This window comes from Hipposideros armiger, unplaced genomic scaffold (genome assembly GCF_001890085.2).
Source record: "Hipposideros armiger isolate ML-2016 unplaced genomic scaffold, ASM189008v1 scaffold_79, whole genome shotgun sequence".
In the NCBI taxonomy this organism is placed as follows: Eukaryota; Metazoa; Chordata; class Mammalia; order Chiroptera; family Hipposideridae; genus Hipposideros; species Hipposideros armiger.
This window is the reverse complement of record NW_017731429.1, coordinates 4,463,645-4,474,678: the sequence shown is the minus strand read 5'-3', so window position 1 is coordinate 4,474,678 and position 11,034 is coordinate 4,463,645. Positions and strand designations below refer to the sequence as shown.

Below are 11,034 nucleotides of genomic sequence, written 5' to 3'. Positions count from 1 at the left end.
AGGTCAACACACTTTTGTGTGCCTGCTACAGATACTCTGGTAGGCGTGGGTATTCAAAGATGCCTAAACTCATCTTAGAAGAGTTTACAAGTGGGAGAAGAGACAAGTAAATGAAAATTACAAGATAATGTGCCAGGTATCAGGCTATAAATAAAATACTGAGAAAGCATGGAGGAGGGAGTAACTGCCTCTTCCTGTGGCATTTAGAGAAGGCTTCCCAAAGGAAGTGGGCCCTTGAGGGATGAGTAGGAGTTCTCTAGGTAAGGGAGTAAGGAAGGGCTTTCTAGGCAGAGCAGGAGCAAAGACTCAGAGGTGGGGAGGCTGCTGTGCTGACTGCAGAATGGTTCCTAGGATGATTGGGGGGAGTGCTGAGAAATCAGCCAGGAGAGGGGGGCCACGCTGGCAAGGACCTTGAATGACACAGGACGGGGGACATGTTCAGATCAGGCAGAGAGGCTGAAGGGGAAAGAGCCTGGAGCCCGGGAGAGTGATTAAAAGACTGCAGAAGTTCAGGTGGAGGTAATGAAAGATGGGATGGGGGCTGGTGCTCAGGATGCAGGGGAGGGCGCTTGGAGACATTCCTTCGTATGCCAGACTCAGCCTGGATTGGTAAGAACCGGGCCTACAGGCTGTTATCTGGAGCATATTTGTCACACTGGATGGCTAATAAAACTGTATTGATTTCATTTTGTTTTGTAACAAGAAATCTCTCTGCTGGGAGAAATGTCAAATACGATGTGTCAAAGGAGAATCAACACTAGAACTGCTTAGCTTGGTCCAGCTGAAAACTGCTGTCTCAGGACCAGAACAGCCTGCGTTGTGCTGGGCTGGGGTGAGGCCTTCATTGGGCTGTAATGCCCTCCTTGGTTAGGAGCCCTGATGAGATAGGAAAATTATAGGCAGTCAGGGAAATTGCCACAGTAGAGGGAATCAGGGTGGAAACCATAACAAAGCCAGGGCAATACTTTTGTTAGCTGACACACAGGTTTAAGTCACAGGACCCGCCAGAGTGACAAACTCAAGTGGGGTAGGAGGAAGGCCTGTTTTTCCACGTAAGGGATTCCCAGGTAGAATGCTTATCTTCAAAAGAGGTTATTTAACATAAGACTGTCAGGAGTCCTTTCTTCAAAGCTAGTCTTCACTAACATACTCCTCTCAGAACAGAGACACTGATTAAGCTGATTAAACTCTAAGGAAATTAGACAGTTTCAAGAAAACGCCTCCTCTGGGCGAGCTAAGCAACAATGTAAATCTGATAATAGTGCCAACAGGCACCAGGCAGCCCCTCTCCCCAGCCATACAAAAGGTATAAAAACCAAAGCTTTCGCCCTAACTCGTGGGCACCCCAGCCAGGACCCCCTCTCGTTTTGAGAGCTGTTATTTTCTGCTCTAATAGACTGTCCTCTGTTGCAAACTTTACCTCTCTAGTCCATGTCTCCATTCTTTGGTGCTACGAGACCACGAATCCCGGCGTGTACATATATGTATACACACACACACACACACACACACACACACACACACACGCACACACGCACACCCAAAAATTCTGCATCACTGACATTGACCCCGGCTTGAGAGAGCGGAGAGGGTGTAGGGGAGAAAGCCAAAGGTGAGGGCCGTGACCTTGTGACAGGTAAAACCAGGCGGTAGTGTGGACATATATTCATTCATTCATTCATTCCTCAAACCTGTATGTAAATTTACTCTGTGCCCAACAGAGTGTAGGTCATTAGAAACTTAAAGTTCTTGTCCCCCAGGGAGCTAGTCTAGGACCAGAGCCAAAAGATCTTGGCAATGAATTGGTTCGGCCTGGTCATTTCTCATCGTTAACAAAACAATGGAGTTTGATTGTTTGTCCTGGGAACCCTCCCCTCTTCTACATCTGACCCCAGGCTTCCCCATGATAACAGGTTTGTGTCCCTTTCTTGTTCTCAGCTGACTGCCAGCTCATTCCCATTAAAACATCAACTCGTGATCAGAGCATTTCCAGTAATAGTTGAAGACATGATCCGTCCTGAGCTTTCTTTCCGAAGGTGAATGAGAGAAAGCCTAGGAGAATATCTGGTCTGAGCTCTGGCTGGTCCCAGCCTGGCTGCCCACTAGTTTTGCGACTTGGGAAAAATCATGTAGCCTTTCTGAGGTTCGTATGAGGCATCGTAGTTCCTGCCCCGCCCTCCTCATGGGGTGGTTGGAAGGCTCAATAGGCTGTGGATGTGCTTTGAAAATTGTCCAGTGCGATACAAAAGCAAGAGCATGTAATGACTCCCTGTGTTCTCTGTTGCTTAGAAACGGAGGCCTAGGTGTGACTTACTGCAGGGTGCTCACAATTTGCAAGCTGCCCCTTTCTTTATCCCAGCTCTCAGGGGAGTGAACATATCACTCTTTGTTTCACCTTTCCCATTCAAAGATGGTGGGCTCTGGGGCTAGTGAAGTTGAATCCATTTTCCCCAACAAAAATCTGTGACAAAGGCAAGGTGAGTGCGACTTAAAAACGAATTCCTGTAGATGGCAGGATAGGAGCAAATTGGCTTGGATAGAGCAGGAGAGATCAGGTCAAACTGGGAAGAATAAGCCTGGTTTTAAGGGTTGGGAGACACCAAACTGTGTGACTGGAACTTTCTAAGACCTAGGCGTTGTCCCTTCAGATCAACTATGCGACTTTCAGCAAGTTACCAAGGTCCCTTTGTTCCTTTCTGCTGTTATCAACAGTGGCTTCCTAGTGTTTGTATTAAAGTAACATCATGTATATTATGCCAAAATGTGAACTGAATTGAATCTCCTTTCCTGGAACTTGTTCTGATATGAAAGATGGAGGCTGCTCTGCTGTATAATTTGTGGGGCAGGAGGATAAGTTAGGTAATTAGGATCCTGTGAAGTCCCTATTGAGAATTCACGCTGTAGATAACATGAAAATTTGGTGAAAATCTAGTAGTGATTCTGAATGAACGTAGCTGTTCAACTATGGAAATGCTATATCGTTTCTGCTCAGTCGGAGGAGACAAAAAAAAGACATTTAGCAGGCTGCATGCAACCATCTTGAACTTTTCCCCACAAAATGTTTGGCAAACAGAAAATTTTACTTAATTAGCTAGGACAAAGGGAAGTAGGAAGGAGTTAAGGGGTCTGACTTAAATAAGAGAAAGCTGCATTTTCTTGCTGCTATGAAGCTTATCTTAATGGAAGGGAAACAAAGGTTTCAGTTGATTATTCACACCAAAATGAGAGGTTCCTGTCCTGTCTCTCACTAGGAGCATTTGTGCTGAGAACTTCCCGTGTCATTGAGTGACGGAATGGAGGACATGTCACGAAAGGTGGTGATGATGGTGATGGGAACTTTCTCTGGAAATGTACCAGGTGCCAGGCCCTATGCTAAGTGCTTCACAGGGATTATCTCACTGAATTCTCATCACCACGTGATGCGCTATTATCCTCACTTTACAGATGCAGAAACTGAGGTTAGCGAAGATAAATATCTCCCTCAAGCTTGCCTGTTTAGGAGATGAGCAAACCCAGGCCATCTCACCCAAGAGCCAATGACTAAATATGTCATTTCTTAATTTGAATTATTTTCTAGCTCCTGCTGTAATCATTACCATAAGTTATAAGATCTTTGAATTGAAGCAGTGTATTGAGATTTCATTTATTTTAATCTGCCAGATGGCTGAGTTTTAAACCTTGAAGAGACTCTCTGAGCTTTCCAATCAAGGCATCTTATTGCTTGCAAGACACCTTACTATTAATTTTTGAAACAGTCTTACAAGTGTAGGTACTGTTATCCCAATTAACAGATGAAGAAATTGAGACTCAGTTAACTTAAGGCATTGTGCCTCAAACTCTAATGTGTATAGAAATCATCTGGGGATCTTAAACTTAGATTCTGCTTCAGTAAGTCTGGTGTGGGGCTTGAGACTCTGAATTTCCAACAAGCTCTGAGGTATTGCCAGGGCTGCTCGTCTGGGAAACACACCCTGAGGAACAATGTAAATTACCTGCTCAGGATCGTAACACAAAAGAAGGAGATCCCTACAGCCTAGCCTGGCAGCTTCTAAGGTGTAGTGCTGATGGGAAATACATGGTTGCCCCTTTTCTGGGTGGACAGGGCAGCTGGCCAGGAATCCAGACTTAACTCAGGCCCTGACAGCTCTGCCTCTTGGTCATGCCCTATTCCCTCTTGAAGCCTTGGTTTTCTTTCTATATGCAAAGTTGGAGATGTATTACATGACTTCTGAGATTCCAGGATAAATCTGATAAATCTGAATTCCAGGATAAATCATAAGGAGAAGTGCCTGGGATACAGGCTGGAGTACTGGGTGGCAAGGTGTTTCCATGAGATGGGAAGATTGAAAGGAGTCGCCTTCGAATCAGATCATTTTTGAGAAAGCTTCCAGCCCAGCATCAGTAGAGAAAACATTTTATCTGTGAGAAAGAGAAATGATTCATGCCTCTCAGAGTGTTGATTTTCTAAAGGACTGTGATTTAGCGCCAGGAATTTAGGGACCTGGAAGGTGAGACTCTCTAGGCTGTTATTTAAACTGCAGAGAGGGAGCAGCCGTTGGATAGCCATCAATCTGTGTGGCCTGCTGGCTGTCCTGGGCTTTCAGCAGTACCTGAGAAAGTAAAGATTTCCTTCTCACCCACCAACCAGGGGAAGGGCGCCTCATCTTACATTCAAGAACTGTAAGGTAGATGGGACCGTTTCACTGGAGGTATACAGTAAGTGCTCAAGTTTTCAAAATTCTCTTGTGGAGAGGAAGGTGGTGTTTTTAAGGAACCGGTAATGTTCCAAACAGAGTAATTTACTGACTTATTTCTCACTAGAGATAACTGGGAAGGTTAGGTTGATTCTCTGAGACCGAAGCCAGATGGGGAAAGCCCATTTGTATATCTTCTTTGGAGAAATGTCTATTTAACTCTTTTCCCCATTTAAAAAATCAGGTTATTTTGAGTTGTAGGAGTTCTTTATATATTCTGGATCTTAACCACTATGAGATATATGATTTGCAAATATTTTCTCACATTCCATGGATTGCTTTTTTACTCTGTTGATTGTGTCCTTTGATGCACAGGGGTTTTTCATTTTAATGTAGTCCGATTTATCTCTTTTTACGTCTATTGCCTATACTTTTGGTGTCATATTAAAAAAATCACTGCAAAATCCAATGTCATGAAGTTTTTCCCCTATGTTTTCTCTAAGAGTTTATGTCTTACTTGTAGGATTTTGATTCATTTTGAATTAATGTCATTCTTTTGCATGTAAATATCAGTTATCCCAATAGCATTTATTGAAAATACTGTCTTTCCTTTCCCACCCTACCCCCTGTTGAATGGCCAAGGCACCCTTGTTCAAATTTCTGGACTCTTTATTTGATTCCATTGGTCTACATGTCTGTCTTTATGCCAGTACCACAATGTTTTAATTACTATAACTTCATTATACCTTTTGAAATCAGGAAATATGAGACATCCAACTTTGTTATTTTTCACTATTGTTTTGGCTCTGCAGTGTCCCTTGAGATTCCATATGAATTTTATGATGGCATTTTCTATTTCTTTTTAAAATGCCATCAGGATTTTGGTAAAGATTGCATTAATTTGTAGATTGCTTTGGGTTGTATTCACATCTTAATATTAAATCTCCCAGTCTATAAATGTGGGATGTATTTCCGTTTATTTGCATCTTCTTTAATTTGTTTCAGCAATGTTTTCAATGTACAACTCTTTTACCTCCCTAAGTGTTTTAAGTGTGTTATTTCATCTTTATAACAACCTTAAGAAGTAGATACTGTTATAACCACCACTGGTAAGTGAGAATACTGAACACAGGTGTTAAATAATTTGCCCCTAGTCAAATGGCTGGTAGGTCGGGAGGCCAGGATTCAAACCTTAGCAGTTTTGCATAGGTCCCATGCTCTTAATTGCTTTACTATATTATTTAAACAATTTCTGGAATCCTGCGGAAGGGAATGACAAGAAGAAGCAAAGCTAGTTCAATTCCAGAACTTTGAAAGGCTGAGGAATTGGAAGTACCAGATGCCTCACAAGGTAGAGGTGAGGGATGGGGCTAAAAACAGGATAAGAGAAGATTCTCTTTCGCACCTTAATCAACCAGGCAACCAACCACCTTTCAAGCTCCCAGCAGGCAAGGGGAAGTTTGTTCTTTGGAGAAATTGAATCAGACAGGCTCTGCACTCAAGACAAGCACGTAGGAACTGACATCTTATTGAAAGCGGTAGAATTAAGTGAAAGCCAACATGTTGGATAGTGAAGCATGAAACCTCTTACTTCCACTAAGCTACTAGAAAGCAGACTGTCAGACAAAGAAGGCAAAAAGAGATGAAATTAGAGGTTCAGCCAAGAGGTCCAATAGCTGATTAACTGTTTTTCAATAAGAAATAAGAAGATAAGGGAAGATAACTATTTGAGGGATAAAGCAAATATTCTAAAACTGAAGGATATGAGTTTGCAAACATAAAGAATTCACTGAGTGTGCAACACAATGACTAAAAATAACCCCACTCCAGGGCTTTTTATCATGAAATCTCAGAACAATTGTAAGAGCTCAATTGTTGGAGCCCATTTATTTTCTATTCCACTGTACTCCACTGTATTCTGAGTTCACTGTATTCTGGCAAATAACCAAACTAAACAGAATAGTTCAGGTCCTTGTCTTCAGGTCACATTGATGTTTATTGTGGTATAAATAGAAAGTAATGAAGATATTAAAATATGCATATTCATATAGTCCACTGGCTTGAAGGGACATATGTTTAGTGAGTACCATGACACCTGCATACATCAATGAAAGGTGGGCTACAAAAAGTTTATAATAAGGACATGTAAAGTTTTTAGGAGTAGGTATCAATACTTGTCCTGTACAGAGCAAGTGGCCCTAAGAGTTTTCCTTAGATTGATTTTTATTCTCTTGCTCTCTACCTTACTATTGTTACTCTGGTACTCCCCGGAGAAAAGACCCTGGAACACACATAACTATTCTTATAAGATTCTCTCAGACTAAACAACCCTAGGTTCTGTATTTGGAATTCTATTTGAGAAATGAATGCCTTGCAAAGATGTAGTTAACTCTTAAAAAACAAACAAACAAAAACTTGAAGCGATTATTTGAGCTCTATCTTTGACAATGAAGACAAATGGAGCTGGGAAAATTCCTTTGATAAGAGAATTGTTTGGTAACCTGTTGAGATGGGGGATAAATCAAGTTGGAACTATGATTTAAAAGCAGGCTGTGTTGGTTATTAAACTACTGTCACTCAGCTCCAAATCCGCCTTTCTATAATGTGTTTTGTAATGCTGGTGCTGGGTCTCTGCATAACATTTTTCCCCTTTGCCAGCTGGCATCTTGTTAGGTTCTGCCAACAGGAGGTGCTCTTTCTGGAAGGCAGAAAGAGGGGAGAAGTGACCTTCCTGCATGCTTTTTGTTCTGGTCACTGTCATCCCAGCTGGAGCCCTTTGCCCCAATGACAGTGGTCGGTTCTCGTCTCCAGCTTCGTTTGCAACTCCCATCATTGGCCTCATCTTGTCCTTTCAGTAGCATCAGCAGCAGCCAGGTTTTGCCTCTTTCAGAGGCAAAACAGGCACCACGAGGGCGCCTCCTTAGTCTTTCTTTGTGTTCCCTCAGCCTTAGCAGCGGTTGCATCTAACTGGTTACTATCTCTGGGCACCTCAAAAGGTCCCTTTCTGCTCTTTCAGCCCTCCTATATCTGTCTAAGCAATTTCTTATATTAAATTCCCTCTATTGAAATGCTTCGAGTAGTTTCTATTTTCCCAACTAGACCTAGACAGACACACAGACTGACGTAAAAATAAGTCTGTAGACATGATCTGATTTTCTTACCAGTTAGCTGAGAACTGCTATGTGATCCTTCTGGATCAAACTTCTTAGCCTCCTCCCGTGTCTGATATTAACACATGAGTTAGGACATTTTAGAATATGCAGTTTTTCAGAAAGGCCACATGGTACCTGATCTGAGAAAAATAGTAGTCAGTAGGGATTTTGACACCTGTCCCTTACAGCTCACCTTTGGAATCTGGCCACTGAGTCTGAGGGAGTGCGTTCCTATATAGGTTCCATACTCTGTTGCATGTGCTGAAAACCCAATTCAAATTAGTGTAAGCCAAAAAGAGATGATACATTTTTTTTTCAGTACTAGAAAATCTAAGAGCAGAGCTAGTTTTAGGTACCAATTCTGGAGTTTAGACATCTTAAGACATGGTCTGTGCATATCTTGGTTTAGATTTCCTCCTAATTCTCAAGCAGGGTGTTTCTATGTAGTGGTAAAGATGTCTATACAGTTTGTTCTTAGAATCTCATGTCAGTCATTCTTAGAGTTTATGATTCCAGAGGAAAGTAAGACCTAATCTCCCATCTTTCATTTTTCAAACCTCATAGTTATTGAGCTCATTTGTTATGCCTGGGCTACATATGCATTTGTGAACTCACTGCTGTGGCCTGAAGGAAAAAGATAAAATAATTGGCTGTATCTGTTGATATGATCATTTACCAGTAGATTGGAGGAACAACAGGTATAAGTAGAGAAACAGGGTGAATCATGGTGATAATAGCTACTCTTGTTTATCTCATTTAATACACAAAACTACCCTGCTATGGTCTGAATGTTTCTGTGCCCCCAAAATTCATATGTTGAAATGCCCAATGTGATGGTATTTGGAGGTGGGGCCTTTGGGAGGCTGTTTTTTTTTCTTTTTATAATTCACATTTTCTTTACTTACGAGGAAAATACACACATTTAAGAAACTGTTACCCTACGTAGATCCCCAGCCCAGGTATCTGTAGTCTCATCAGAAAACTTGATATTAGGTGTTTGTTTTGTTAGCTGTCCTGTCACTTAAACATCTTATAACCTACTTTAATGACTAAAAGATGAGAGTTACTTGTATATGTAGTTACGGCTTAACAGGAAGGTAGTTAACTTGGCTTGCTTTTAGGAAGCACAGACAGTATAGATTTAAATAATGGTTTGGCAACAAGTATAAATGCACCGTAAAGAGGCTAGTCTTTTAAGACCAAAGCCAACAGCTATTTTAGTTCATTAAAATACATTTCACAGCCACCACAATGCGTTTGGCACTAATTCAAAACATATCCAGCAGCTCACTTAACTGCCCACTCCAAGGCACTCCTAACACTGCCACCTGACAGACCCAGAGGTCAGGCTCCATGGAAACAGCTGCACAGACGGCCTCCCTGATGCCCCTTTCTGGGTGGTGATCCTCCACTGTGACAATGCAGCCACCTGTGGATTTTGCATCGGTGATGATGGTGGCAATGTGCAGGGATTTAATGGTAAAGAGGTTGATGATGCAAATAGGAATACTTTGCTTGGAAAGATCCTCAGCAGCTGCTTAGACTTCATGCTGAGAAACTCCAGCTCCAATAACTGTGACCATGTCGTCAACACAGTGGCAGGCGACCTTGGCCTGTCCAATCTCAGAACATTCTTGTTGGGTGTAAATAACAGCAGTTTTAGGTCAGCTGGTCCAAATGTAACACACTCCCTTGGTGTTGGCTGCCAGGAACATTGCATGCTCTGCCGAGATAGCATCACTTGGATAGAAAATGGTGCAGTTGGGAATGGCTTGGAACATGGCCAGGTCCTCCAGGGCCATCTGGGAGGAGCTGTTTTCACCAATGGGTATACCGCAGTGGGACCCAGTAAAGTTGATGTTGGTTTGAGAGATGGCCCCCATCCAGATCTGATCAAATGTTCGAGTCAAAATGGCAATGAAGTTGCTAGCATGTGGTGTTCAGTGGTCCGACCATGGGTGGTGCGTCCCAGTGTGATGCTCACCATGTTTTGTTCAGCAATAAAACACTTGATGAAGCACTTGGGGTGCTCCTTCTTGAATATCTTAGAGAAGGTGGCATTCTTGGTGTCACTGTCCAGCACAATGGCTCTACCATTTGTGTGGCCCAGCTTAGCCACAGCCAAACCACATGCTTTCTGAGTAGCTACCTTGTCACCGATTTTTTAAGAAGATAGAGAGGTTATCTCTATGTTCGTGATGTTGATTTGAGGCGAGTCTTCCATAGGGCGTTTTGGTTTGAGATTCCTGTTGGTCTGTATTTGGCTCTCAATTAGCTTGACAATTGCTCTTTCTTTTGGCATTGGCTTTCCATACCAATTTTCTGCATCTTCAATGCTTGGCATGCCCCAGCCCTTGAAGGTCTTGGCAACCAGAGCAGTGGGTTTGTTCCTCACTTGAGTTGCTTGCCAGATACCTGGTGCAGAGCTCCCATGCCGTGGCTATCCACTGTGAAAGTATTCCCCCCAAAGGCTTTGCAGCACTTCTGATAGATGTTAATGCAGTGCTCAAGGGGCAAGGTACCCTGCAGTTCACATCAAACTGGCCATGAGATTGTCCAGACTATAGTGGGAAGTGAAGGCCAACGCCTCCCAGATGGAGCCTTCTGAAGACTTGCCATCTCCCACTAGGCAGAACACTCAGTAGCTGTCCTTGTCAAAGTACTTGCCAGTATATGCCATCTGGCATGTGGGCCCCAATCCTTGTCCAAGCCATCCGGTTGCCACATCAACACACGGCAGTCTCTTGTAGAGGATGAATCAGTCGGTCACTGTTCGGGTTCTCTGAGTCCGTCTGTTTATACCTCATGACAGGGAATAACACGATGGACATGATCTCAGCAGCGTGATGTGGGGTGGCCGGAGCTCAAGGCACACGTGGCCCTGATGGTATGGATGCTCAGGCTATTGGCCATGCCCCACAGCACCTGCAGAGTCAATGTGTCAGGCATGACTTTGTAGGCCATGGCTTTGCTGACCTCAGTGTCGGGCATAGCTGCCATCACTTCTGTGTCTGAGGAGCAAGTGCCTGGGAGGTTCTTAAGTCATGAGGGTGGAGACCTCTTGAATGGGAGTAGTGCTCTCATAAAAGACAGCCCAGAGAGTTCCCCATGTGAGGGCACAGCAAGAAGGTTCTGTCTATGAACCAGGAAGGGGCCCTTATCAAACTCCAAATCTGCTGGTACCTTGA

At 43.1% G+C, this 11,034-nt stretch overlaps 1 pseudogene; it reads right to left on the bottom strand.

Annotated features, from left to right (window-relative positions):
- Positions 1-9,063: 9,063 nt before the first annotated feature.
- On the bottom strand, positions 9,064-10,774 carry LOC109383252 (transketolase-like protein 1 pseudogene; annotated as a pseudogene).
- Positions 10,775-11,034: the final 260 nt, after the last annotated feature.